We start from the raw sequence: 26,885 nt of genomic DNA, 5'->3' as shown, positions 1-26,885 counted from the left end.
CACACTTACAATCTGTGCTCCTCCCATGTTTTCTCAAGGCATCATGAATCCAATCCTCAACCACTGTAAATCACTGCAGCTCCCAATTTAAAATGGGTGAGGATCAGTCAATGAGTCTTTAATGAGAGATGGGTTGTTTTCCTGTAACTGTTACACAGAGATGCCACAGGAAGGAAATATTTTAAAGGCCAGCTGAAATAGAAAAAAAAAAACCATAAATAACATCCAACAAATAATATCCTAAAAAACCCAAGTACTTGGAAAAAGCTCCAGAACCTAATCTAGTGCTCAGGTCCATGGATTCTGTACATGGCACTGGAAAGCTGGGAACATGGGGACTGTTTACTGTCACTGCATTTCAAACTCTGCTGGAGGCCCAGGACTACGATCTGCGCAAATCAGGTCTGGAAACACCACATGCAGACTTGGAAAAATCTCCATTACCTCTCTCTCAGCCAGGGAAGATCCCACACGCAGCACAGCCCATACAGATCCCACAGTAATGCCGAGAAGCAGGATTTCAGAAATCTGCACAGCCCTGGGATGCAAACTTACAATAACAAAGACATCAAACAGTTCCATATAGCAGCTAAGGGTATATTTATCTCCAGCCTCTCCCACTTTCCCCTTTCCAAGCAGGATCTGGTCCCTCGTTAGGCATTTCTGACTTCTCTCAGGACTGAAAATCTTTGAAAAGGCACTTCTTTTCCCCAAAAAAAAACCTTTTACGGCTTTGCTCTCTATTTAAATAAGAAATACAAATATGATAATAAAACTGCAGACTAGGAATTCAATCTTACTCTGGTAATTGTGTTCCTTGTGTTTCAAAAAAATGGGTAGGGCTCAAAGACAAGTCTTTGGAAAAAGCACTACAATCCTACAGGGACTTGTAGATAAAATCACATGTACAATTTCATGTTAAGTAATAAAGAGTTAATGGTAATTAAAAAAAAACACATGACTTTAGTAATCGCTGAATCATTTTTTAAATTCAGCACTTACATTTAGAGGGGTAGATTTTTTAATTTCACCGAAGCTTTGCTGATTATTAAACATTTCCGAGAAGGTTTACAACCATAAATTGTGGATTTTTCTGTATACAGCAATTCTATTGTTATGACTTAACCTAAAGAATACTAAATTAAAATTGATTTACTAAATAGGTTAAGGCTAGCATACTTATTCAAGATTTCAACCCTATTTCATGCTTAGACAGGCAGATCTTAATTATACACAAAAGAATACAAATGTTATTAGCATGATAATAATTATTTAGAAGTCGTCCGCTTTAAAAAAAAAATTAAAGCAGTATTGTCATTTGTGCAGGCACATTTTTCAGTGGAGTGACAGCTCTGCTAGTCCTAGATATGTTCAAAGAACATATACAATATTCAAAGCTGTGCAGCCGACATGTTATCAGGATAAGCCGGAGTAGGTACTGCCAGCACGGCACTACACACTAATCATTATGTCCTACCCATGCTACTACATGCAAATACAATCCTTTGTGACATTTTGTCAAATATTTGGAGCTCTCTGCACTTAGTGTGGTTCCTTTTGCACTCATTAACACACAGCCACCCCGAACTTGTGTTGTTTGTACTTGGGTTCTTCACCAGGATAACGCCATGTCAAATTAATGAAAGGCAAATTAAAGATTTAAGTATTTCCAAGTCTGATGGAGCAGGCGAAGGGCAGCAGAATTGAAGTTTGCCTTTGCAGAGGGGTTTCCTACTGCCTGCTGCATCTGTGCTGTGCAAGATGCAAACATTGCATCCAGCACCCAGCACACGACACCCTGGATAAATCAATTTATAGGTTCTGGGTTTGCCCAGCCCACGCTGCAGGTCAATACTAGCTGTCAATGAGCCCACATCCTATCAGGCTGAGAAAATGTAAAAATGGCTCAGGACTAAACACTTGGCTCCCGTACAAACGGTGCATTTCTCAGCATTGATTTGCCAGAAGTGTTTCTGTTGTCTTGTTGCTCTAGGCTGGCATTTTTAATTATTTCTGAGACAAATGGAACGTTCATACACAGAAAATCTGTAAGGCTTCTTGTCAAATTAATAAAATAATAATGAAAGTAGTCATTTTGGACTGCAAACTGTCAAAATACCTAAAAAGCTCTACAGTAATCTACATGCTTAAGCAAACTAAAATGCTTCCCTGTGTTATTTTAAAACCTAAGTACTACGACATAAAATTGATTGTATAGTGTCCATTGTATACAATGACACCTACTGTGACAAAACCTACTATGTTTAATGACCTTTTTAAATCTTATACCTAGAGTCCATAAAAGCATTGTAATTCAGTTGTAAAACACACTTTAATAATCAAAATGCAGCTGTTAAAATAGCATTGCTCATAATTCTAACTTCAGGCAATTTTTTTGTTTTTAATGCAGAAGAGCAGACCACAGTTTAAAATTCCTATGAGGTCACTATTGGCCATTACAGTGGTTTTTTGCAACTTAATAATAGATGTTTTAAAGTTTAAGTGCAGCCTCAGGCACTCATAAGCATTTATTACAAATCGCTGGTTGCCTCCCTTATGCAGAGAGGAATAACATTTACATACAGTAGCACAGATTAATAAGATAAAAAATTTGAAAAAGCCGTCAGTCAGGGAGTGAAACTGGTGCTAATAAAGCCCACTATATTCTTCGGAAATATCAAGCCGTCTGTTCCAATATTTTGCCATTCCCCATGAGGTATACAAATCCAAATCAGATAAGACTCCAGCAATGCCAAAGACATGCTGCTCTGCTCTCCAGTGGCATCCAGCTGAATCTTTTATTTATCTTCAGAGCAATTGTACATTCTCGGGTACTAAAGACTGAAATAAACCCAACATCCCTCATCTGAAAGTTTCATAAAACGGGCCCCCGTTCCTTCCCTGGTTGTGGCTCCTTCCCTGATTAGTGGCTACAACCTGGAGTAAAAGGTGTGGAACAGCAGGCAAGGTAAAAGCCCCACGTTCTGCTCTGTGTTAACACAATGCTCACATGGAGCACAATGTGGAGGAAATCAAATTGCTTAAGCGAAGGCAATCTAAGTAGCCTCACACTTCCCTGCTTTCTAATAGACAGAAAACTCAGGAGCTGGGCTGCCAAAGGCATTAGGAACAGCACAGGTCTTGGAAAACAGCACACACAATGTGGCATTATGATTAAACTGCAAAGGTACTTGTTAGAACAAATCACTTTGTAAATCAAATAAACTGCAGCATAAAAAAAGAGTGTAAAATCATTTCTGCACCCTTGTAATGCCAATAATTTTAAAAACATGGCATTAAGGACAGGAAGTTGGGAGAAGACCAATCAGGAATTTTTAGTAAGATTTCTCCCAAAGATAACCCACGTTTATTTGCACAAGTATTTGTGTGTCTCTCCTCCTCTCTCTATTTGAGCAGGGCTGTGAATTGAAGACAAAACAGAGATATGGTTTCCTTCTCATTTTACTTCAAGAACACTATCATATTAACATTGAATAATTACTAAAAATTCTAATACACTGGTGTAATATTACCTTTTGCCAAATTGCATTAATCAAAAAGTGAGCCCACTGCAATCAAGTAATTAAGTGTAAAAAAATTCGGTGGATTTGCATAGCCTGTGTGCCCAGGATTGTTTACTGTGCTGCCGTGGCTCAAATTCCTGGGCTTTTATGTTTTGGTTCAGTTGCAGAGATGCCAAGGTGAGGAAACGGGAATAAAGCAGTGGATGTGGAGCAGGGAAAAAGTGCCCAAGCCAAGCTGAGGAGTGACAGGCACCTTGCCTGCTCCGAGTGTGTACACAATAAAATAAATCCTGCTTGACCTCCTCAGGAAACCAGACTATTGTTCACCAGGAGAAGTAGTAAACACGGCTGCTTAATTACACACAAGCAAGCACTTGGGTCCATTGGGCTCACGAGACAAAATAAGGAGTTTCTTGTTCTGCTGTTTTTTTTTTTTTTCCAGTGGAAAAAAAAGAGATTGTATACATAGTAAAGATCATTTCAGGTTTATATTAAACTGGGTAAAGTCAGAAAGAGCTCCTTTGTATAATGTCACAAAGCAACCTTCAATGCTAACAGAACAACTGCACACACAATTATTTTATAGCCTTTTGTCTCCCAAGTTTATTTGAGAGGGGAGCAAAGGTTTTTTTTTTTCCATCTCAGCACCTGAACTTGTAGAACCGCCGTGCCCCCAAAAATTCTGCACCGGGGAGAGGAGTTTTGCGAGAAGCAGGGGATTTTGGCGGCTGTGTTTTTTTGTGTGAGGAGCAGTGTCTGTGCAGTGTGGTGGCTCCCACCAGCCTCTCCCGGGCTAGCTGTGAATAGTGCCCATTTTGAGATTAGGAGATTAGGTTATCCATCACTTGAGATGCTCCCTGCTGTGTTGCTACTATCAGAGCGCAGCCAAATCAAAACATCTCTGGAAGGCATTTCAGAATAATTGAATGCATCATAATTTCCCTATTAATACATATCTCATATTACAGATTATGCATGAAATGTTCACATTATCTGTTACTTTTTGTTAACGTCTTGCTCCTTGCCAGTAAATTTAATACACAGAGTGAATCAGCATGCCATGATGAAGGGATAGGTTACTGATAGCCATTTTTTCAGGATTCAGTAGAAAATTAAAGTAAATCGATCATTTTATAGCCCCACTGGAATGTCTACAAGGGCATGTTGCTAAGCAAATGGTAATTTAAATGTACTGTGTAATTTTTCTAAGCAATTTACTGAAAGCAGATTTTATTTCTCACTTACTTAATCTCAGATGCTCTTTATCTGTTAGTGCATGATGTATCAGTTATAGAAAAATTATTAATCTATAGTTTAATCAAATGGTAAATATACAGCAATTTGATAGCCAGTATACATGTCTTAATTCATGTGAATTACAGTAAAATCACTTGCTATTATCTTAAAAGACAGAAGATGATTAAATTACATGCATAAAAAACACAGTAAATTCCAGGTAACTCAGCATAAATCCTAAAGAAACAGTAATCCAGCTGTCTATTAAATTTCACAAAACCCAGCAATACTTGTCATTTACACTTTATTTTATTTTATTGTATAAATAGATCTACTCTTTCAAAAGTTATCCAGCAATGGGGAGCGCAGCACCCATTACGGCACCCACAGAATCCACCCGGCTTAAAAATGAAATTGTGGGAATGGAAATTGGGATGAGATTGAAAAAAATGCCATGAATATTTCAAGGCAATTCATTACCAGCTGGGTGGGAGCTGTGCCCAATTTATACATTCAGTGCACATATAGTGCTTTTAACGAAGAATATTTAATATATACCCAGGTAACTCCTCGCCCTTGTTTAGGCAAAATGCCAGGTGGTTTTCACTGCAAATTCTGCCTCAAAGGCAGGAGGATCAGTTCATCAGAGTATTTTAACTTTAAGAATGCTTCCAAGTATGAGAATAGTTTAAAAAACAAATAAGACCATAGAAAATAATCTCACTTTGCCCCCTCCCCAGCCTCTAAAATGGGCTTGATGACAGCCTTCATTTTTAAGAAATACAAAGAAGTCTCCATTTATCCTTCAGGTTCCTTAGACTGAATGTAGGGTCCTCCTACTGCTGATGCACAAAATGTATTATTGTCATTAATGAAAAAGTTAATGGGCCATTTTCTTATATATCAATTTACATTTTACAATTTGAGTATACAAATGATATGTACAGCAGAGAGCTGATTATTTTTGCTCAAGGAAATAGTTTTAATGTTTTTTATGGACATCAAATGTTGTGAATAATGATGCATCCACAGAATGCAAATAGGATGACAGTTCTTGTGCTGTGATCAACAGTCCTTAGATAAAAGGTCTGCAGTGACAATAATATTCTATGGAGGGTCTCAACAGTAAAAAGTGGGAAACAAGAGGATACCATGATGATCAAAATGTACACCAGGAGAAAGATTTGAAATTGTCACTAACAGCATTATTTCTCAAGTATGGGGGAATGATAATTTCCAAATTAAATACCCTCCCCACCCCCCACCCCCGTTTGCAGGGTTTCCCAGCACATGGGTCATCTGGCCTTTTTAAATAGTGTTTTTTCTCAAGTCTAAACTTTGGTTTTAACCAAATATGCTTATCTGGTGCATGCCCTGTGTTACATGAGGCTGGCAAAAATTTATTAGCAGCATCTCCCAGATGTATGAGGCTATAAATCTCCCAGGACAGCCTGGGCAGTGGGAGTGACCGTACTCCACCATGGCACTGGGACCAGGATCCCATCTCTCTAAACATCCAGGAGTTCCCCAGGACTGTCTCCATAAAAGGCTGCTTTTCCTAGAGGAAGAATTTCACCAATTCCCAACAGGAGGTTCCAAAGGGGACTAGTTGTATCCATAGGACTGAAGTCACTACTACTTTAGGGACCTAAAATCACCCTGAGCCAAATGCAGAGGAAGGATTTAGAGCAGCTGCTTTGCACCCCACAATTCCCTATGAAGCTCATGAGGAAAATTTCCTACAATATATTTGGATCCTATTTGAAAAAAAAAAGTACAAGATACATGATCAGACAGAATTAAAATATTCAAGTGTTTCCTACCACAGCACTGGACTAATTTTCATGAGGATATGTTTGTAGATTGTTACCAGACCTGCAAACTGTTTTCTAGAGTTTTTCACTATGGCTATAAAAGGAGGTGAAATTATTTTTTAAATAAGTTTTTAAATTGTTTATGATCCAGCAATCCATGTTAAAATGCAACACAGGATTTTTATTTCTCTTTTCCCCCAAATCCAGCACTGATAAACAAACTCTTCTGTGCCAGCACTCCTTGGGTAGTCTCAGATTTCAAGATAGACTTCAGTTACAGTGGCCTGTGTAAATCAATCTTAACCCAGGGTATTAGAAACAGAGTTACCCAGAAGATACTCAGTTCATAAAGTGGAGGGGGGGAAAGTAAGACCAGATGTTGTGGTGGGGTTCCCCTTAGCTCCATGTGCTGTGTGCAGTGTCCCATAACCACTGGCTCTGTCAGGAGCCAGGGAGGGAGTCTCAGGCTCACTGAGGTTTTTTTCAAAGGCATTAGAAAAGAAAATAGAAAGCATGACTGGTCTGATGCGCCTCTGAAGGCTCAGTTGGTGCCAAAAGACAACTGCGTGCCCAATTCTAAAACCTACACAATACTCTGTGTAAGAATCCTGCCACAGTGCTTTCCTTGGCCTCCCTGAACTCCTGGATGTTGCACCTGAGCACAGTTACAAGGAAAGAAAACACAGAGTTATTGCTGAATGCCCTAATTAAAATCAAGGTGATAACAACAGCTGTATGTGAGCTGAAATATTGTGCACAGATACAAATACAGGAACTGGGGTTGGGAAACCTCCAGGAAGCTGCAGTAGGCATCTTCAAACGCATCTTCTCCTACTTTCCAAAATTCAGGCTGATGACAGAGCTCTGCCTAGAAATCAGAATCATGAACGAATTGAAGCTGATGCCATTCAGCTGATAAAAGCTGGCAGATTGGGGGCCTTGTTCTCTATTACACCTGAGGTTTCTTCTCATGAGGGAAATGGGATTGAATTCCCTTCAGGCAGAACCCCTTTTGTTAGAACACACATTTGGAGTTGGCTGGAAGCACTTTCTGTTTGATTCATGTAGCAGGAGGACAGCAAAGCTCTTGGTCACCTTTGGGTGCTCTCTTTGCAACCAGAGCTTGGGAAGTGCCCATCTGCCATTCCTGATCTGTGTTTTTAGGAGCCCAGTGCTGATTATCCTACACTGGCAACAATGTGATTGGGATGAAATCTATCTGGTCACATGAACGACAACAAAACATTTTTCAGACTTGTGCTGGGAAATCTAATTAAGCATGAAGCAAACCATCAGCATTTTGGGTGCTGTGGAATCTCTTCACCATTATGCTAAATCTCAGTTTTTAACAGCTTTCCACACAAAATACCGCCCTGGAAGCATTTTAACCATACTTTGAGCTGATCATCTGTACAAAGCCAATGTTACATGAAGTGACAATTCAGTGCCATCACCCCATTCCTTTAGCATTTCTAATTTTTTCCAAATCCTTCCAACAAAACAAAGCTTCTGATCAGAGGGAAGAGCTCATCTGTGCAGCACCACTTCAACCCAGAGCAACTGCCATAAAAACAGCGAGCACTTGTCTGCCCTGAGCTCCAGGTGTTTGTTGTGACACATCCACGATGATCCCATCTCCCATGAATGAGGGAGACATTCGGAGCTGGAGCCTCTCCCATGCACAGAACAGAGGATTTCACCCTGCTCACAGAGCTCTCCTTGAGACTGCTCTGCAAGCAGCACTAACACAACCCCACCAAGGCACAGGCAGCAAAACGTGGATTTTAGAGTTGGGGAATTACAGAGAAGAAAAGAAACATTCCCTCATAGTAAGCCAGGTTAATAAAACAAAAATATAATTCTCCCAAACATGACAGACACAATCTTTATTTTTTTTCTGTAAGTTAGCAATCCATCCTGAAAAATATAACAAATATCCTGCTGCATATTGATGCATTTTGTAACAACACAAAACTTTCCACTAGCAAAAACACTCAGAATTTGTAATCAAGAGTAAGATTTACTGTACCTCAGGATATGTGCATCAAGATACAACTTCTCTGAATAATACCAATAATTCTCTTTTTTATCATTCTGTATCAAAATGTACCTTTACTATGTCAAGGAAGCTGGAAGGAAAAAAAAGACAAAGCACCAGGAAAATGTGATGAACAGTTTTTTCAAAATATTGATCCAATACAAGTCCTGATCACCCACACACATCACTGATATAAAAGGAGGGGTAGGTAGGCACTCTTGTGGGTACACATTTCCTCTGAAGGCATTATGTACTGGGAGGATGTTTGCTGTTAAGCATGTGGTAAAGTGTTTTGATAAACAAGGATAAATACAGGTTTGCCTGTGTGGAGATGAATGTCTCAATGCTTTTTTTGGACTGCAGGTCATCTTTATGTTTACAAAAATACAAACAGCATCTATTTATTTTCAGTTACCTGCTTCTTGTTGTTTGCTATTAACTTCCTAGACAAGATCACAGCATGATTGGTGATAAGGAAAAAAGTACCACAGTAGCTTGAAACTAGCAAAGACAGCATCAACCTCAATAAAAGGAAGCATTTTGTACAGCATTTTTGTGATAAAAAAAAATATTTTTAACATAATCTTTTTCACACTTAACACTCCAAAGATGTTCGTTTGTGAGGTGAAAAGATGGGATTCAAATTTATGAAGGTAAATTTGATATTTAAAAAAGCAAGGATAAAAGATCATGCAAATGAGAGGCTTTGATTGGTAAATGCATTCTAGGAACTGATTACTAAAAGCAAGGAACTGGAGTTGGCCAGATATTTACCTATTAGCCAAAACACCTGATTTGCTGCCAAGCTGAGAACTCAGCGACCAAAAGCATCCTGCAATTCCTGTGCCATAAGAACCAGGACAAATTTCCTGCCATGTGCCACCAGCTCAGTTCTGGATTGATGATGTCCAGCCCAATTCCTAATTTACTATAACCCCCCTCTCCCTTCCAAGTAATCTAGTTCAGGTGTTGCCAATGGAGGTGCCTGAAAATCATCTCCTTTTGCTGGGAATTCTAAGCAATCTTCCTGGAGGAGCTGCTTCACCACCACTGCTTCCTAAGAAGACCTAAGAGATGTTCTTCCCTGGAGCAACACGGGTTTGTACAACACGTGTACTCTGCTGAACCTCCAAGTTGCAGCAGAGGAGTAGTAATTTTTGAACAATGTATTTACCTAATTGTGCCAGTGGGTATCATTTGCACATTTTGCTTTCCGTGGAAATCATCTCCTTCATTTTAAAGGTGTAAAAATTGAACCTCATGAAGGTTAAACGGCTTGTCAAGAATTACTGTAATCCTGATTCTGACACTAACTAGCTGTGCCAATTTGGATTTGTCACTTCATTTCTCCAAGCCGCTCCTTCCCCATTTGTAATGTCACTTCCAAACTTTATTTAGTGGCAAAGTGATAATGTGAGTACAAAGTATTACTAATCCTGTGTGCGGCAGACACTGGGATGTAATTCAAGATCTTCTGGCTCCCAGTCCTGTGCTTAACTCTGTAGATCATGAGATTGCTGAGGACTGTCTTCCCTTTTTCCATCTTTTAACAAAGTGTTGGGGTGTTCTGTTGTGAACCTCATTAGGAAAAATATTTCTGCCAATTTTGAGAGACTTTTATTTCTCACTGAAAAATACACAATTTTTAACTAGAGAAATAGAACATAAAATATTTTGGCCAGTCCTGTTCATTACTATTCTGCATAATTTGCAGCAGGAGTACATAAAGAAAGACAGAAAGCTAGAGGAAACCTAAATGGGAATTAAAGGCTGTTGTTTTAATGGGGCTGGGAAGATGTGACCTGCAGCTCAGTTGTTTATTAAAGTCATCATCTCCGTACCTTAGGTGAAAATCATGGTGCAACCTCCTTGCAGATTTTCACATTTCCAGCTGTCTTGCAGGAAGCCTGAACAACCCAGGATGCTGAGGTACAGCCAGAACCACAGGTTCATTTGTTCCAGAAAAGTTTCTTGCTGCTCCTTGATAATAAGTTTTAATTGGGTTGAAGAATTCTTCTGCCCCATATTTTTCTCCTGACCTCTGAGTAAATAAATTAACACATGACACACATGTGGGATGTGCTACTTCTGTGCAAATCTGGAAGAGAGATCCTGGGTGTATTTTCCAAATAATCACCTGATTTAGGACTGTGAACTTGCACAAGGAAATACAGGTTTTGATGGGATCCGGCAGGAAAGGTTCTCAAACATTTGCACAGGCTGCCAAGGGAAGTGGTAGTCACTGTTCCTGAAGGGATTTAGATGTGTAGATGTGGCACTTAGGGACATGGGTTAGTGGTGGCCCTGGCAGTGCTCGGTTATCACTGGACTCACGATCTTTGGGTTTTCCAGCTGAAATGACTCTGTGATCCCAAGCACTGATAACCCCCATGCCATATCTTCTCCAGAAAGTACCCAACCCACACCTGGCCTGTTGAGGCTCTAGGCAGTGACCGCCACCCCCGCCCCGGCTCTGGGAGCACTGTGAGCACTGCCAGCTCTGAGCAGAGTTGTGACAGCAGTCTGAGGTCTGCCAGAGCATACTTAATTACAGTTAACACTATTTAGATGTCAAATGTGTCTGAGGGAAAAAAGCACCTGAGGAGGGCTAATTTCCCATGCTTTCATTATAAATGGCTGCAGGTGGACAATAAACACACGATGCAACTCATTATTCCCTTTTGGCCTGGCTTTTAACAGAAGTTCATTAGATTTTCCTGGCTTGGAGCAGGTATCCTTTTCCAACATCAGTTTCTTTGTATTTAGTGTGGAAGGCATCTACTTGCTCTGGCACAGGGCCATGAAAAGATGAGCTCCTACAAAGGAGACCAAAAAGTTCTTTATGGCTGACAAGTCTGTCATGTTTTCCTGCCCTTTAGCAGTCAGTTTGACAGAAGGAGAGACAGAACAAAGAAACAACCATCGGTTTGTTATTGGCCATCAGAGCTGCCATTTGTTTCTGTAGTTAAGCAGCAGGTATTGATTTTTAGGTCAAAGTCACGTTGCATAATTCTCCCATTTCCAGGGCAGAAACAAGGGTGTCTTTGACCCACCATTTTGTCCTGGAAAAGCCAGGCTGCCGTGCTGCAAATCCCCACGATTTCCTGCAGCTCCATGTGTTCCCCACAGCCCTGCTTGGTGAGTTCAGCCATGCTGAAGCAATTCAGGGGGCAGATGTGCAGCTTGCTTAAATAGCTCTGCCTCCCATGGGCTTGGAGAAGCTCTGACCAATTTGCAGAGCAGAGGATGTGGCTCATTGTGTGCAGCAGAGAAGGCTCTGCCTCTGCCCTGGCTCCGAGCAAGGAGCACGGGCGGGATCACCGGAGCTCGGGAAGGGGCTCTGGGCCTTGGGGGATGCTGAGGCTCATGCAGGAAAGGTTAGAACTAGCCACTTTCTTGTTTGTTTAACTCCACCAGCTTCCTTCTATGAAATCCTATTTACTCTGCTGCTCTTCTGTGGCAAGGAGAGTAAATATTAGCTTAATGTAGAGAATCTAAGTAACACTGAATAGAAAAAAAAAAAAGTAGCAGGAGGGGAGGTAACAAAATGTGCCTTTAACTCAGCCAGTGTTTCAGTTTGTTTGTTACTATTTTTTGGTTATCAGGAAGTTGCTTCTGGAAGTTCCTAGCAGGAACAGTTCTGGTACTGGACACTAAACAATTTCCCTCATGAGAAATGAAGGATGAACCCTTTGGGGAAATGAAAACATTAATATTATGCCATTTTTAACTGCTGCCCCCCAGAAAGCTCTGGCAGAGCTGGAAAGTGACCTCCAATCCCACAGTCCAGTGTCTTTTTCTGCCACATTCAGCCACTTCTGCACTAGGGAGTCATTTCTAGTCTATGACCAAAACATGGGGAGACAAGAGGGGCTGGACATGGGTTGGGTTTTTTAAGGTGAACTAAACGGCTGAACCTTCCTATTTTCTGAGTTAACCATTTTTACTTTTCTTCCAGCTGTCACCAAGCTCATTCCAGACGACTTGCTTATGCAGTGGATTAGAGAGATTAGATTTCTTTAAGATGTAGAACAAAAAACCCAAAAACTGAAGCAACAAGTCTTGCTGGAAAGTGGGTTGGGATTATGAGTTGTGATGTAAGAAGTGGTAGGCTGAGCTTGATAAAAAGTAAAGAAATTACATTTTTGCCTTTATTTTGAGATTAAGAGGGCCAAGCCCAGCTACTGTATGGGCAGATGAAAGTGTCAGTGACTTCAGAGGATCTGGCTGTGTTTAAAACCCTCCCAGTGATTTGACTTATTCCCAGTTCCTCATGGAAACAGAATTTGGTTCAGCAGCATTTGGAATCAACACAGCCTTGGCCCATCTTAAACAATAGTGAAAAAAAGCATTTTTAATTCAGAAGAAATGCCATACTCACTGTCATTCAAACCTGCATTGGTAATCCACTTTCTAAGGCTTTTCTTCCTTTTTGTTTAGAAACCTGCCATTTTTACATTGTATCTTCTTCATTCCAGGGATATCTGCCAATCATTTGGATTGTGCCAGCTCTCCTTTATTAATTGATTAACTACTGGAATAACCTATCAGTATTTAACAGACTTCTATCCCCAAATAATTGCTCTGAAAAAAATACAAATATTTAACTGCTTCATCCTCTTTATGAAACCACATTCCTTCAGTTTCCTCAGAGTTTCACCAATGGAAGAACATTGTAGTCAAAAAAATGACTGAGATTTTGGTGTCAAACCCAACCTAACCAGCTTTCCTGGTTTTTAAATAGCACTTGAATGCAGAACTGCATTATTGGTGTGCACATGGCCGTGTGAAGTAGGAAGACCTAATGACAGAGGGCAGTCAAAGCTCAGGGAGGTCAGGTGAACAACTGTTTTGTGATTCTGAAATTACTATTTATTTTACAGAACATTATTCCAGCCTTCAAGGATATAAAAGCCAGGCAGAAATATAAGTATATTTTTTTAACTTGATATATTCCAAGTTTCTTACCACATTGATGCTTTGTAAGATAAAAGTTGACTTTAGAGCCATATAAATCAAAATAATGAAGATCATCTTAGGAAAAAAAATGCAGAATTTCTTAATGCATAGAACAATGTTTAAGCAGCACAGAATAAGCAAATTCTCACATGGGAACAGTTGAAGTCAAGTCTAAACATATAAGTTTCATTTGAAAATGGCACTTTTAAAGGAGTTCAGTGGTTTCACAGACAAAAAAGGTAGCATGGGGAGTCTAAAGCACTCCAGGGATTTCAGAAGGAATCCCACTGTGGTTTATCAAGTGGGGAATCATACCCTCGAAAGAAGTGAATTTCTAGGCCTTGACTTGCTAAGCAAGGAGGAACTGCTTTGGATGAAGTAGCTTAGGTAGGAACAAAAAAAAAAAATCCACCTAGAGAACTGCAAGTAATGGTGCAGGATTCCTGCCAACCCATGGCCCCTCCAGCACCTCGGGAAAAGAGTGCAGCATTGCAAAGCCAGGATAAGTCAAGGTTCCTTTGTTACTCCAAGAACCCTGACAAGTATTGGAATAGCCACCAGAGAAAATCTTCGGAAAAATAGAACGCAGAAGTTCCAGTTCATACTAAAGCAAAACATATTTAGCCCATAAGCACTAATTGGGTATTTTGGTACTTTGCTTTTGGCATGTAGATTCTCATCTTACTTTACCTCTGCAGCCATTTTACTGGAATATATTTAGAAGTTGCTCTACAAATAAACTCTGGTGGCAAACCTGCCCAGATTCCAACCCTTTATTCTTTATTATCAACTCTGATCTCAGCATAACCAGAACTTGGTGTTACACACAAAAAAATCTATTTTACTCATGCCTCTCTACAACTTAATGTAACCAATGTGACTGATAGAGAAAATACAGAAAACAATAGGGCAATGAGCTAAGTTCAGTTTAAAGCAGGCTCTAAGTTTTCTACCAGCATTAATTAGAATTTTCAGTGGAATTTTGCTTTATTTTTCTAAAGTGGTTTATAATTATATTTTATTTTTAATGAGAACCAGTAATGAAAAACATAAATAGTGTATCCTTTAATGATCAACACACTAACTAATTCCACTAATGCTGAGTAGCATGTGCTGAAATGATGGATTATCTTAAAATATAATTTTACTAGCTCTGCTATGTAATTTGTTAAGCATTTAGTAATAAGTATGTCTAATAAAATATGAAAAAAATATTTAGAAAATGAACCATAATTTTAATATAATTTTAATTAATGGGAGTGCAATTGCAGTGGTTTAAATTACATTCCCAGTGGTAAAAAGCCTTTCAAACCTAATTTGTAAGCCAAGATGGTGGCTTTAATGACTGGCAGCAAAGTTTCTTCAACAGATTTCATGGGGCATGATCCAAAGATAATAGGTTTTCAGCCCAATGACAATCCAATTACAATGCCAATCAAAGCCAACTTCATGCACTCTAATTATCAGATTTAGCTGTCAGTTCAAATACAAACATAACACTTTTATTTAAATAAAAATTTAATTTAGAAAAAAGAAGACTTCATGTGTGATTTATTGAGATTGCAAGAGCAATCTAACTTATTTCTCTAGTAATATAATAAAATCAGTCTTGTATTAAAAATGTGAAAACTTTTCATTCTCCGGTATGTGCTGTGCTGTATTATTCAGGTGTTAATTTAAGCAAAAAAAGCATAACATAACATGGCAGCAGATATTTGCAGGCTAGAAATAGGTTAAATAGACTAGCAAGGTTTCAATGAGACAAAACTCCAAGTGAATAAATGACAAAACCTAATTAGTTTTTTACCAGTAATCAGGAGAAGCTGTGTTAAGACCACAACCCATTTATATCGGTCTGGCACAAGGAATTTATTGTCGCTCTCCTGCCTTTTCCTTCTGCTCCTGTGCACAAGGAGCATGTAAATGCACAGCTTTTTATTATACACATGGATTTATTTGGATACATGCAGAAGAAATATGTAAGTTATAAAAAACCACAACAAACATTACCTTAGAATGGATTTAATGTTCCAAATATAGGCATCTCCCAGCTGAAATAGCCCCATGGTACCTACTGACTTCAACCTTGCTGTTATTCTCTCTCTCTATCAAAAGTTATTATTTATTAATTAACATCATTATAAAGTTCTCAATATAGGAAGGAAAAGCTAGTTCAGGACTCTGTATGCTCTAATACATTACAGCACAATTACCAATTCAGGCTTGGTTGAAACAGAGGTAATTGTCCTATAACATATTTAATACCTATAAAATCCTGTCTCTCCACAACTACAAGAAATAGGAGAAAAGAATTAGAAAAGGAGCAATTATTATACCATTCTTTAGGAGTATGAACTAATTTCCCCGGCCATTTCCTGCCCCTGGTTTATATCAGCTCCAGGGTGTTTGGCAGCACAGCAAAGGGAGCAGATCCTACAGGCTCCCATCTTCATGGGATTCCAAAAAAATATGTATTGAATATTACACACTGAATTTAACTAAAGCAAGACCTATGTTGCGGCTCATCATGATAGATGCAAATGCTAAGAACAGTTACAACCCAAACGTTTGGAATTCATTTCTGTAACTCCACTATATCCAAACACTGTAATGGAAGGAGAAATCCTGAATTATAATAGTAATTGTTGGCTTGCTTGTGCTCACCTTTTCTTTTAATCCTCTCTGTTATTTCTGTAATGACAATATTCTTTGTCATAAAACCCAAGCCATGCCAGCCTCACCTTCCTGCTTCTTTCCATCATGTAATTCACACTACATTTCATTCCTCTCCCTCTCTCTTTCAGATGTTCATGACATCATTCTTTGCTGCAAGGAGGGACTCAACCTCATGACCACTGTGCAAGAACAAAGAAGAAGGATTTTAGGAGCTGGCATAAATGGGAAGGAGGGGTACCACATGTATATATCATTCTGAGCTGATCATCAGTCTGAAGATGGAACCACCAGATTCTTGAGTCACCATCACTCCTCATGATTTGGGGTTCTAAATAGCCCTGTAATCCTTACATTTGAATCCACAATGACTGCAGAGTTCAGCCAACAAAGAAATATGAAATGGAAGGGCAGAGCTAAGTTCAGCAGTGTTCCATTTAGAACCTCTCTAGAGATAAACACCCAAAGCCAAACTGCTTCCACAGTTGTTGGCCTCTTTCTCCCTAGCTCTGGCAGTCATCCTGCAGCTACTCTATTTCTCTACCAGAAAGCCCCTCCGTGAGAGACACAGGAGGATCCTGGATGCAGCCTCAAGACCAGCTCCTACCTCAGGAAAGCTGAGAAACTCACAGTTCCATTTTGCCAAGGTCATGGCATTGCTCTGCTGCCTCCAGCCAAAGCTGCAAGTTAAGAACTCAGTTTTACCATTCTGTGGTTGTTTCAGCTTGTGGTATTATCATTGTTTGGCTAAGACATTGTTTTCTATATTTTTATGTACTTAACATTGTACGTTTAGAGAAGGAAGGTAACAATGATGTTTCAGCTGCATATTGAAGGCTGAAAATGAAAAACACAGCATATTTGATGTACACCTTCAGAAGCCTGGGCTGGGCCTCACTTTAAGAGTCCCTGGATTTTGTTTGCATTCCTTGCCAGATGTAATGGTAAAATTTCCTGACTTAAATATCAGGAGAACGAGAGCCATAATTTATCATCTTTACTACTATTTTCATTACTGCTGCCTTTATTCTCTAACTTGTTCAGGCATCAATAATCAGAAAGATAATTTTGAAAGCCTGTTTAGCAATTTGACTGTGCTTCCACATAGTGAATTTAAAAAATACAGTGACTATCATTAGAATTACTGTACTACCTGCTGCTGAGGTTTTATCAGGGATGGGAGGAAATATGCCTATTTTTTTCAGCTTACCTGGCAGCACAGCATAAAACATGTCATGATCTAAATGTGCTGCCTCCAATTGCTGATCTAGTTAATAGGATCTATAGAAAATCAGATCTAGCTCATAATTACTTCACTATTAACTGGATTTTATGTTTGTAGTATTTTATACTCAAATAAATGAAATAAAACTTTCTGTTTGTATGAATTCTTCTTTATTATATAAGTAATTTTTAAAAATTAATTAATTAATTTTAATTAATCTCAACATTTTGGAAACAACAGCCAGACAAATCCTACAAGGCATTAAAAAATGTTTTCCAAGGTAAAGCATCATGCCAAGGGCAATGCTAACACTCAGCATGGAGAAAGATAAGAGAAAGTAAAGCAAAACATGCCAGAAAATTACCCAGCTAACCTAAATTAATGGAAATATATGAAATTCAATACTTACCTCATCCCAGGTCTCTACACAGAAAGTGAAGTTTTTAGGATGCTGAATGACAATTTAGCCCTGGATGTTTCATGCCATCCGTACAAACCTAAGGTGTTTTATTTTCTGCAGACAGGTAAAAGCTGATGTACCACCTCTGTGTGCATTTCATCAGAATTTCCCCAGCTTGCAAGGGGCAGCACAATTTTTATTATGGTTGATATACTCAACCATCACATATGCAAAATGGAAACCCACACTGAACTGGTAAGCTCTGAGTGTGGGCTGGGATGCACCCTGTTCCAGTGGACACAGCTACACTGCAGCATCACTGCTAGTAAAACCCTTGTTTAAATCCTCAAACCTGCAGATTTCTTCTTATTCGTAAGGACTGTATGACAAGGATGCCAAATTTACAGATTACCAATCCAATGCTTCATTTTAAAAATAAGATTTAAATGCTGAAAGCAGCCTGAGCTGTATTCTCGATTCACTTTTTTTTTTATTTCCTTGAGAATAATGACCGTTCACAGAGTAAGATGACTTTTACCAGCCCAAGCTGGAGAAAAATGTGACACAGATTTATATTCCTTCACTCTTTTTTTGATTTTTATGGGGATCCAACTTTGCTATTCTCACTCAGGCCAGCAGAATCAGGTCTGCAGTGCCTAAACAGTGGAGATCTAGAGCACAGGGAATCTGCAATAAGCAATTACAAGTTCTAGACAGGGTGAACTGGAAAGATGGAGGCGGGGGTTACTTAATTTCATTAAGATAATGCAGTGGGAAAGGTGAATAAGTGAAAGAGTGCATGTGCATGAGAGAAAGAGCTCAGCAAACATCCTTCTTAAATTAGATGGCTCCTCAGTTCTCTGTTACCTTGTTTGCCCTTCAGGACAAGCAGAGAGGCAAAGGAGGATTTTATTTATTTTTTTTTTTTTAGAAAGTTGTTCTTTTGTGGACACTCCTGGCTGCTGAAGGAAGGTCATTTCTCAATGACTGTTCTTTGAGACAAGCAGTGATCATGCTCAGTCTAACTAGGCCACCCTTACGTCTCAGCATTGGGACTCACAAATTTCCTTTTACTTTTCCCCTCCTCCTGCCTGGTGTGGGACACACAAAAGAAAACACACCCTCCACTGTTGCAGGTACCCCCAGTGACAGGCTCTTGGGGTGCCAAAGAAGGAGCAGATTTCTGTTGGCACAGATCAGTGAATGGAGCCCTTCAGAGCTGCCACAGAAGGTCCCTGACATTCCAGACTTTGTCCAGGCTGCAGTCTGCTCCCTCATTCTGTGATGCATTTTGGAGGGAAAACAAATCCCATTCTTATCATCTCCCACTAGCTCCAAAAACCAGAGTAATTTTGTGACATTTTCAGTGTTTTGACAGGGATCAATTCCACTCCAGTATATAATATTAATTTTAAACATTTTGGCACCTGTCTAATTTTAGAAGATGAATATTGCTCCATTACACCGGAGATCCAGGGTGCAAATGCCACAGGCAAATGGGATTAATGCTTCTCATCTCAGGCAAAGAAACACAGCAGGTCAAGTCTTTGTGTAAATAGGTTGCAGATTGTTACTTGGAGCCAAATGAAGTTTGAGACTTTTAAAACCAACTAGAGGTTTTAGCAGCCTTTCTTCCCTGGAACAGAATTTTGCATTACACTTAAACCCTTTTGTCAGCTCAGAGAGAGTTAGGCTACTTGTGCTCCAGGTGAAATCTCCCATGTTGTTATGCAAAACCAAGCTGATGGAAATGTAAACATCTGACTTATTATATGCTTGTTCCTTCAGCAAAACAGAGCTTTAGCCTTAGCAAGCCACGGCAGTATAACACATTGTAAAAACAGTAACAATAGCAAAAATTATTAAACATTTATCTCTCCCATGAGTGAACATCTGGCATGTATCAAAATGCTGCCGTGGGGATTTAGCACCAGAACCTTGAAGGTTTTATGCGACAGTGCCTAGAGAGGGCAATAACAGAGCATATTCCACATAGGATTTTTAATCACTGGCCTCTTGAAAATACGAAGAGCAGAAGCTGAACTGGGTATCAGTTTATAAATGAAATGTTGGAGTTCTCATTTGTGATGCAGGAAAAAATATCAGCCCCATTTTTAAATAAGTAAGCAGAAATTCAAAATAAACAGAATAAAAGATATGATATTGCAGATAGCAAACAGATGTGATAGAGGTTCCTTTTTTAGCCCTTGCATGAAGGATGCTTTGCTAAGAAGGACTTCTCTGGCCTAGAAATGTTTGCAATGGTTTTCAACTCACTACCTCTACAAAGCTTTTTGTGTCTTCACCCAAGTCTTAGGGAAGTTGCATCTTTAATCTTGTCTTTTAAAACATCTTTAGACAAATGTATGAATCTGTTTCAAAATCTCTCCAAAAACTTGAAAGCAACTGCTTGGGGAGAGGGGAGGAGTGAGCAGGGTGTGTGGTTTATGATTACATAAGTGGTTTTTTTTGTAGGAACAAGACAAAGATTTATGTAAGGCAAGGGAGGGATGGATGTAGTGAATGATACAGGGAGGGAACAGAGGAAAACCTGGTAGTGGAGATTAAAAGTGCAGGGATCATGTGGATCAAGTGTCAGGTCAAGAAACAAATGTGAGGGGGGAATATCAAAGGGTTCTGTTTGGACTCTTGTTATAATAAGAAATTATTGTACAACAATAAATATTGTATAATATTATACAATTATTGTATATAGCCATGTCCTCCAGCAGCACTTCCCTCTCTCCTGTTAATAACTACAGAGGTGTGACTTTCTAAATGGATGTTACTTAATTAATGTTACTATTAATGAGACTGTCCCAGGGCCATAATCTCATGACTAATCCTGTTAGTTTCTTCAATAAGCAGCACAGCAAGTAAATACTTTCTGATTCTTTGGGTTGGCTTCTTTGTAATATTTTAAAATCTATTAATACTTTTTGTCAGTATTTAAAATAAATAAAGGGTTCATCTATTTGTCTTACCTAAGTGTTTTTGTAATGTATCTGAGGTTCTATATAAGCTCATAGCAGATTTTCTTTCTTCATAAAAGAGCCCAGTCAGTTTATGGATAACATTCAAACAAAAGGTTCTACAATACTGCATTTTGGAGGAGATAAAGACACTGAAAAAGACAGAATTAGACAGAGGATATACATTAGCCTAGTACTTCTGAAGGTTAGCATTTCTGGGCAGCACAAAGGATGCCACTCAGGAACCCTGATTAAACCAGTGTTGGATCTGGTGCAAGGAATGAAATAATGGGAGAAAGCAAAGTATGCTGTCACAGGGAAAGGGAGGAATGCACTAGCAAACTGACAGACTGATGGAAAAATAAAGATCCCAAAGAGGAAATCACATTCAATACCCTACTCAGGCATTGCTTAAGAAAAAAAAAAAAAAGAACAATCCCATAAAGATTGGGAACATCTTTCCTGTTGACCAGGACTCTGCACATGTAGGAAGCAAAGGGTAATGTCAGAAAAGGATCTTAGGATGTTCAGCAGTCCCTAGACCCGGCTGTTGAAGAGGAGGACACACACTCTGCTGGGAGGGGTGCCTGAGCTTCTCCAAGCACAGGGAAGCAGTGCAAATGCAAATGCTCTGCAAACGCACCCACCCAGTTCAGCACTAAGTAACCTAAGTTTAAAATTATATTTGTAGCATGAAATTAAATCATGATACCAAAGTAAAATAAACGTCAAGCAAACTCAGTCAATCATATGTATCATTCTTTATGGCTCTCATTTATATTTGATATTGAATTGCTCACTTTTTAAAATTCAAATAACTCCCTCATCGATCTGCTCCTGAATGATTTTACTGAACATATCTTTTTAGTATCTAACACACTGTGATTTTGTTCCACATATGTTGTGCACTGGCTGATTCCATCCTAACCTCACAAAACATATTAAGCTTAATAAATATATTTATGAGAATTACTTTGTATAGTCCTTATGCAATCAGCCATGCTGTGTATGATAGCCCAAGACGATGAAAAACCATTGACTTTTTGTAGCAAATTAGTCTACCACCTAATCGGTGAACCCTGCTAAGCTTTTGAATTATGACGAGAACCAGCAGCTCAGTTAGAACACTCAAATGAATTATATCAATTCATAAACTTGTTCATGTCCAGATTTCATTAGCCACACATTAACAGCATTTTATGTTTATTACTGCTCTGACATAATCTATAAATAACTGAAATGCTAATCATAGTGTTCTGCCAGGCATCATCATTTAATCATAAAGAGATACATTATTATAAACTATAATAGATAATAACAAGTCCGGGTCAATGGCCGCATATTAAAAGATCACAATTATATCCTATAAGGGTATGTACCTCATACATTTGGCGACACAAAGGGCCATATCTAATCACTTGCAAATGTTTCCCCTCTGACACACTTACAGTACAAGGTGACACAATTAAGAAAATATGCTTGTAAAACAGGGCAATCTTTGAGCATCAAAGTAAACAGAGAACAAGTAATGGTGAAAGGAAACATTATAGAATTTACCAATGGCAGTGCTGCTTAACTCTTTATTTCTGGGGTTTTTTTCCTCACTAAAAGAAACCATAATCACAACACTGGGAGAGTTTATTATGGAGGAGAACACAGACTTATTATTGCAGCAGCCACCAAGCCAGGGCTTCTGGGTGTTACCTCTCAGGCTGAAAACATGGCTCAAAAGGTTAAACTGACATTTTTTTTGCAATCCTATTGTCCACTCCAACTCATTCTTTCAGTGACTTCATGTCACTAAAGCCCTGTGTTTTTCAAATGTAATCTGTGCATCTTCTTTTAAAGAACATCTTGACTGAAGCCACTCTCAAGGGCGATTTTGGAGCCCCCTCTCATGGCCAGGCATTCTGACATCAAAGCTGCTGCTTTTTTTCCCCAAAATTATTTAGATTAGATTTTTAACTTAAGGTGGTGATGATGGAATCAGTGGCTTACTGAGTGAAGGTAATTCCATGATCTTTACTGAGGTAAAACCTCCTGGCAATACACCACTTACTAAACAAATAATTTCCATGAGAACTTTATCAACTAAACTAGTTCTGAGTGAGAAATGAATCTGACCCAAGGACCAAGAATTAATTGCAGATTATTAGAAGAAAGTTTTTTCTGTGGGTTTAATTTTTGTAGGTTTTGTGTTGGTTTTTGGGATTTTTTTTCTGCCTTTTTTTTTAATATTTAGACTAATGTAAAGCTTTAGTTGAATAGGACGCAGAAATGCAGTCTGTCATTGCAAGCACTTGCACCTCATAGCTCAGGGTGAACTGAGGGAGATAAAGAAAGGAATGTAAAACACTATGGAAACCAACCTCTGGAGACTTAATATTCTGATCAGCTCACCTCCGAACATCTGGCTCTTAAATGTTCAAGCACAAAAACAAGAGAGCTAATGAAAGCAGTACATATTATCTCTCCCATCAATGTACCTCACAAACACCTGCTAAAATTAAAACAAATTGAATCTTGATTGCTGATTAAGTACCCCTTCTTTAGCTAGATATTCTGTCATTATTTGCCCTGGCACACAATGCATAAACTGATGAAAAGCCTGTGGTGGGCTGCAGCAGCAAAGGTTGATAAAAGACGATCAAGACAGAGCTGCATGTAAACTGCAGCACATTAACTTTATGTACTCAAGCCCTCCAAAAGTTACTTTTAGATTTTTTTCCTCATTTCCAGGGCAAAAAATATTTTTGTTTAAAAGAGTAAGCACATAAACTGAACACATTTTTCTCCTTCAGAACACTCACATCCCAGAAAAGTGGTGATAGATGGACCTCACAGTATTGAGCAACACCAGCGCCCAGCTCCTGAGCTAAAAAATCCTTCTGAGCAGGACTGCTGTGCCTAGTGAGCTTTTGGGGCATTTTCCTGGATGTGGGAATACCTTCAAGCAGTTGTACATGTATGGCCATGGACAAAAGAGCCCAAAACCTCTTCAGAAGTGTATGGCCTCTATTTCTCTTCAATAGATGCTAAGGCAGTGGCAGGAGAAAGGTTACAGACTTTACTGCCAATAAACTGGGGGAATGCTCTGCGTGCACACTTCAGGCAGGCTAAAACCATCCATTAGGAATTTCATCACACCCACATAAATACCCTCCTACGTGAGCACCGCTGACAGATGTGTGGCTAATCTACCATGTTAACTTCATTTGAGAAGTTGTGGTTTTGTTCAAACTTTATTAGTTAAACTCAAATTGATCCCACTACATTTTAAGCCAGTATTTAATCTACTTTAAGTATGTTTCCAGATATCATAAACTCTTCAGACATCGCTGTGTTTACTACATATAAATATAGGTATTCATGTAAATTTCCCTGTTAAAATAATCAGCTTTTATTTGACTCACAGTTCTCCAGTAATCAAAAAAGAAAAAAACCAGCAACATGACAGTGTGTAAATCCTTCTCAACAATAGCACCCACAAAACCTGTTTCTTGACTGATAATAAGGTCATAACAGCACATATGTTTGGCATATGTATTTCATCAATTGTGATTATAATGTGAACCAAGAATTAGCTTCAAAATGATGGGTTACTTAAAGACCTAGAAGAGGACATTTAAACAAAATTATAAAAAAGGCCTGAATCACATAAAAGAGCTTGACTTTTTTTTTTTCCCCTTATTGCATTCTAAATTATTTAAATACACTATTAGACACCATGTTGGAAAAAAACCAGATGTTTTCTAATTATGAACTGATTTTACAGTGTGATGGTGTCACATATTTAAATTACAAATACACATTTTTAGCATTCCAGCTGTGCTTTACAAGAGTTTAATTTGCTTCTTGTGATATGTCACATTGCACCTGCCTTTTAAAACTCCTATAAATGTAAAACATTAGCCAAGCACGAGTATTAAGACATGCTGATGAATTTTAAAGATTTTTAGCATCTTATAGAGGATGAAATTCATAGGAAGATTTAATAATGAAGCAGCTAAATGTTTATTGACATTAACATTTACAGATACTTTCCAGAAGTACCAAAAGGGACTGATGACTTGTGTAGGCAGCACAGAGAATTAAATTGGTGCTGCTTTGCTCCTTCCACACACAAAGTATTCCACAGTAATCTGTGAACTAATGAGGTTAAACATGGATAATACAGTAAAATGTTGTAAAGTCAGCTTTGTTCTCAGCCACCACACACACATGGAATCTGACACATGTTTAAGACCATCAGTATCACAGTCAGAACAGGGAGATTGTCAATGACGACACTCATGATAAACTATGATAATGTATTTCTGAGAATAGAAGAGCAATAATTTCTAGGATAAACTTAAACTTTGATGTAATTAACTTGTGATTCAGAGAAACACAATGAGAGCATACACAGCTATTTCTTGTCTTGCACACGCCCTGGAAATAACAACTATTGGTTTAGATTCAGGCATAAAAAGAGAGAGGATAAACAAACCATGGAGAAGATGTTACACTCTGGATGCACCTTTTAAACTTGGCCTTCTAACAACAAAGGAAGAAGAAACTTTTGAAGCGTTGCTCTTACAAAGATGATTTAAAGAATATTGCAGACAAGCAGAGATGCTCTTTTTGAGGCAGTTACCTGCTGCACACTTCCTAAACACAGGCAGGGACCTGCTCATTAACAGTCTAATCCTACCAAAAGTAAATTAAAGGCAGCTTCTGCATTGGCACAATAGGACCTGGCATAGGCTCTCTAAATGTAACCCAGACTTCATTGCAGTGACCTGTACTGGGTCCCTGTCACTGAACAGGGCTGGCACAAAGGCACAGCCCTTTTTCCTGTCCACCTTGGACAAGCACTGGCCATGACACAGCACAGAAATGATTTGCCCCAAACCAGAGCTGTCACCTTTGTGGCCTTGTCCAGCATCGCAAAGCCCTCGCTGGGCACACACAGATGAAAAGGCAAAGGGAGAAGGGAAAGGAGGGGAGGGAGAGCCCAAAGGGAGACAATGACAGTGAGGGAGTTGTGGTAAAAAAACTGTGTTGGGATATATTTTAAAATGTGGATTTTGGTGGCTACATATCATCATACCTGCAATTCAAAAGTGTCCGCACACTTCAATGCAGTTGAGAATAAACATGAGGGTACTTGGGCTATATAAAGTGTTCTAAGTCCTTTGGACACGCTTTAAAGAGACATTTTCAGGGCAAGGTTGTGTTACAAAACTGAACAATCGTTCCTCAGGAGAATCCTCCCTTTCAAAGCACCCTGCCCAAGTTTCAAGATGTGCTTTTTGTTTCAGCAGTGCTCACACGCTGCGGTGGCACAAACAGGCAGGGAGAGATCCCAGATGCTCTGCTAGAGACGAAAAGGGGATACTCTGAAGATCTCAGGATTTTCAACAGTCATCAGGGAAATTACTTTTCCTTCTCTGCCATGGAGTTCATGGTACACACAGCAGAAATTCTATGCTCTGTGCAGGTGCAGTCATTTTGCAGGAAGCTGCACTTTTCACAGTGCACAGACTGAGGCAAGGAAGCTGCTTTACCTGCAGCTCCCTATTTTGGAGCACATTAGGAAAATTATTGCAATAGTCACCTTGCATTTTGTACAATTATTTTTTTAGACTAATTTCAGAACTTAATGCAGTCTGAAAGCAATAATAAAGAACAAAAGAAGTTCGAAATTATCTTAATGCCTCTAGTCCTCTGGTTTTCTACTGCCAGCAACATTTTAGCTTTTACTAAACATGCCAAGCCAAATTTAGTCTATTTAAGATCACTTCCATAGATTCTACAGTACATTATATGCTCACAGTAAATTATTAACAGCAAAAGATGGAGCTAGGATAAACCACGCCCATCCTGGTAGGGGAACTTGATTCAAGCCTTAAATTTTTATTTCCTTTCAGAGAAATGTGTTATCTTTTTCACCTTCCTTGATAAACAAAACTTGCCATGGGATTACTTCATGCTGAAGGAAAAGTGGGTGAAATTCACCCAATTGAGGGGAACAGGATCCTCCATCCTCATATGGTGAGGAT

At 39.0% G+C, this 26,885-nt stretch overlaps 1 protein-coding gene across 37 annotated transcripts in view; it reads right to left on the bottom strand.

Annotated features, from left to right (window-relative positions):
• Window positions 1–26,885, bottom strand: part of LOC110469084 (uncharacterized) — a 455,123-nt gene that overhangs the window by 294,666 nt on the left and 133,572 nt on the right. For 2 of the 37 annotated variants that reach the window (XR_014953916.1, XR_014953927.1), the window contains exon 3: window positions 10–192. The exons of 34 other annotated variants lie outside the window; for them this stretch is intronic. The gene's annotated coding sequence lies outside the window, so the exon portion shown is untranslated. Of the gene's footprint in view, window positions 1–9; window positions 26,875–26,885 lie in introns of those variants that run through there. One more of the 37 variants, XR_014953926.1, reaches the window with a different exon arrangement.

This window comes from Lonchura striata, chromosome 3 (genome assembly GCF_050655825.1).
Source record: "Lonchura striata isolate lonStrDom1 chromosome 3, ASM5065582v1, whole genome shotgun sequence".
NCBI classification, from domain to species: domain Eukaryota; kingdom Metazoa; phylum Chordata; class Aves; order Passeriformes; family Estrildidae; genus Lonchura; species Lonchura striata.
The sequence above is the reverse complement of the archived record's forward strand: the minus strand, read 5'-3'. Positions and strand labels throughout refer to the sequence as shown.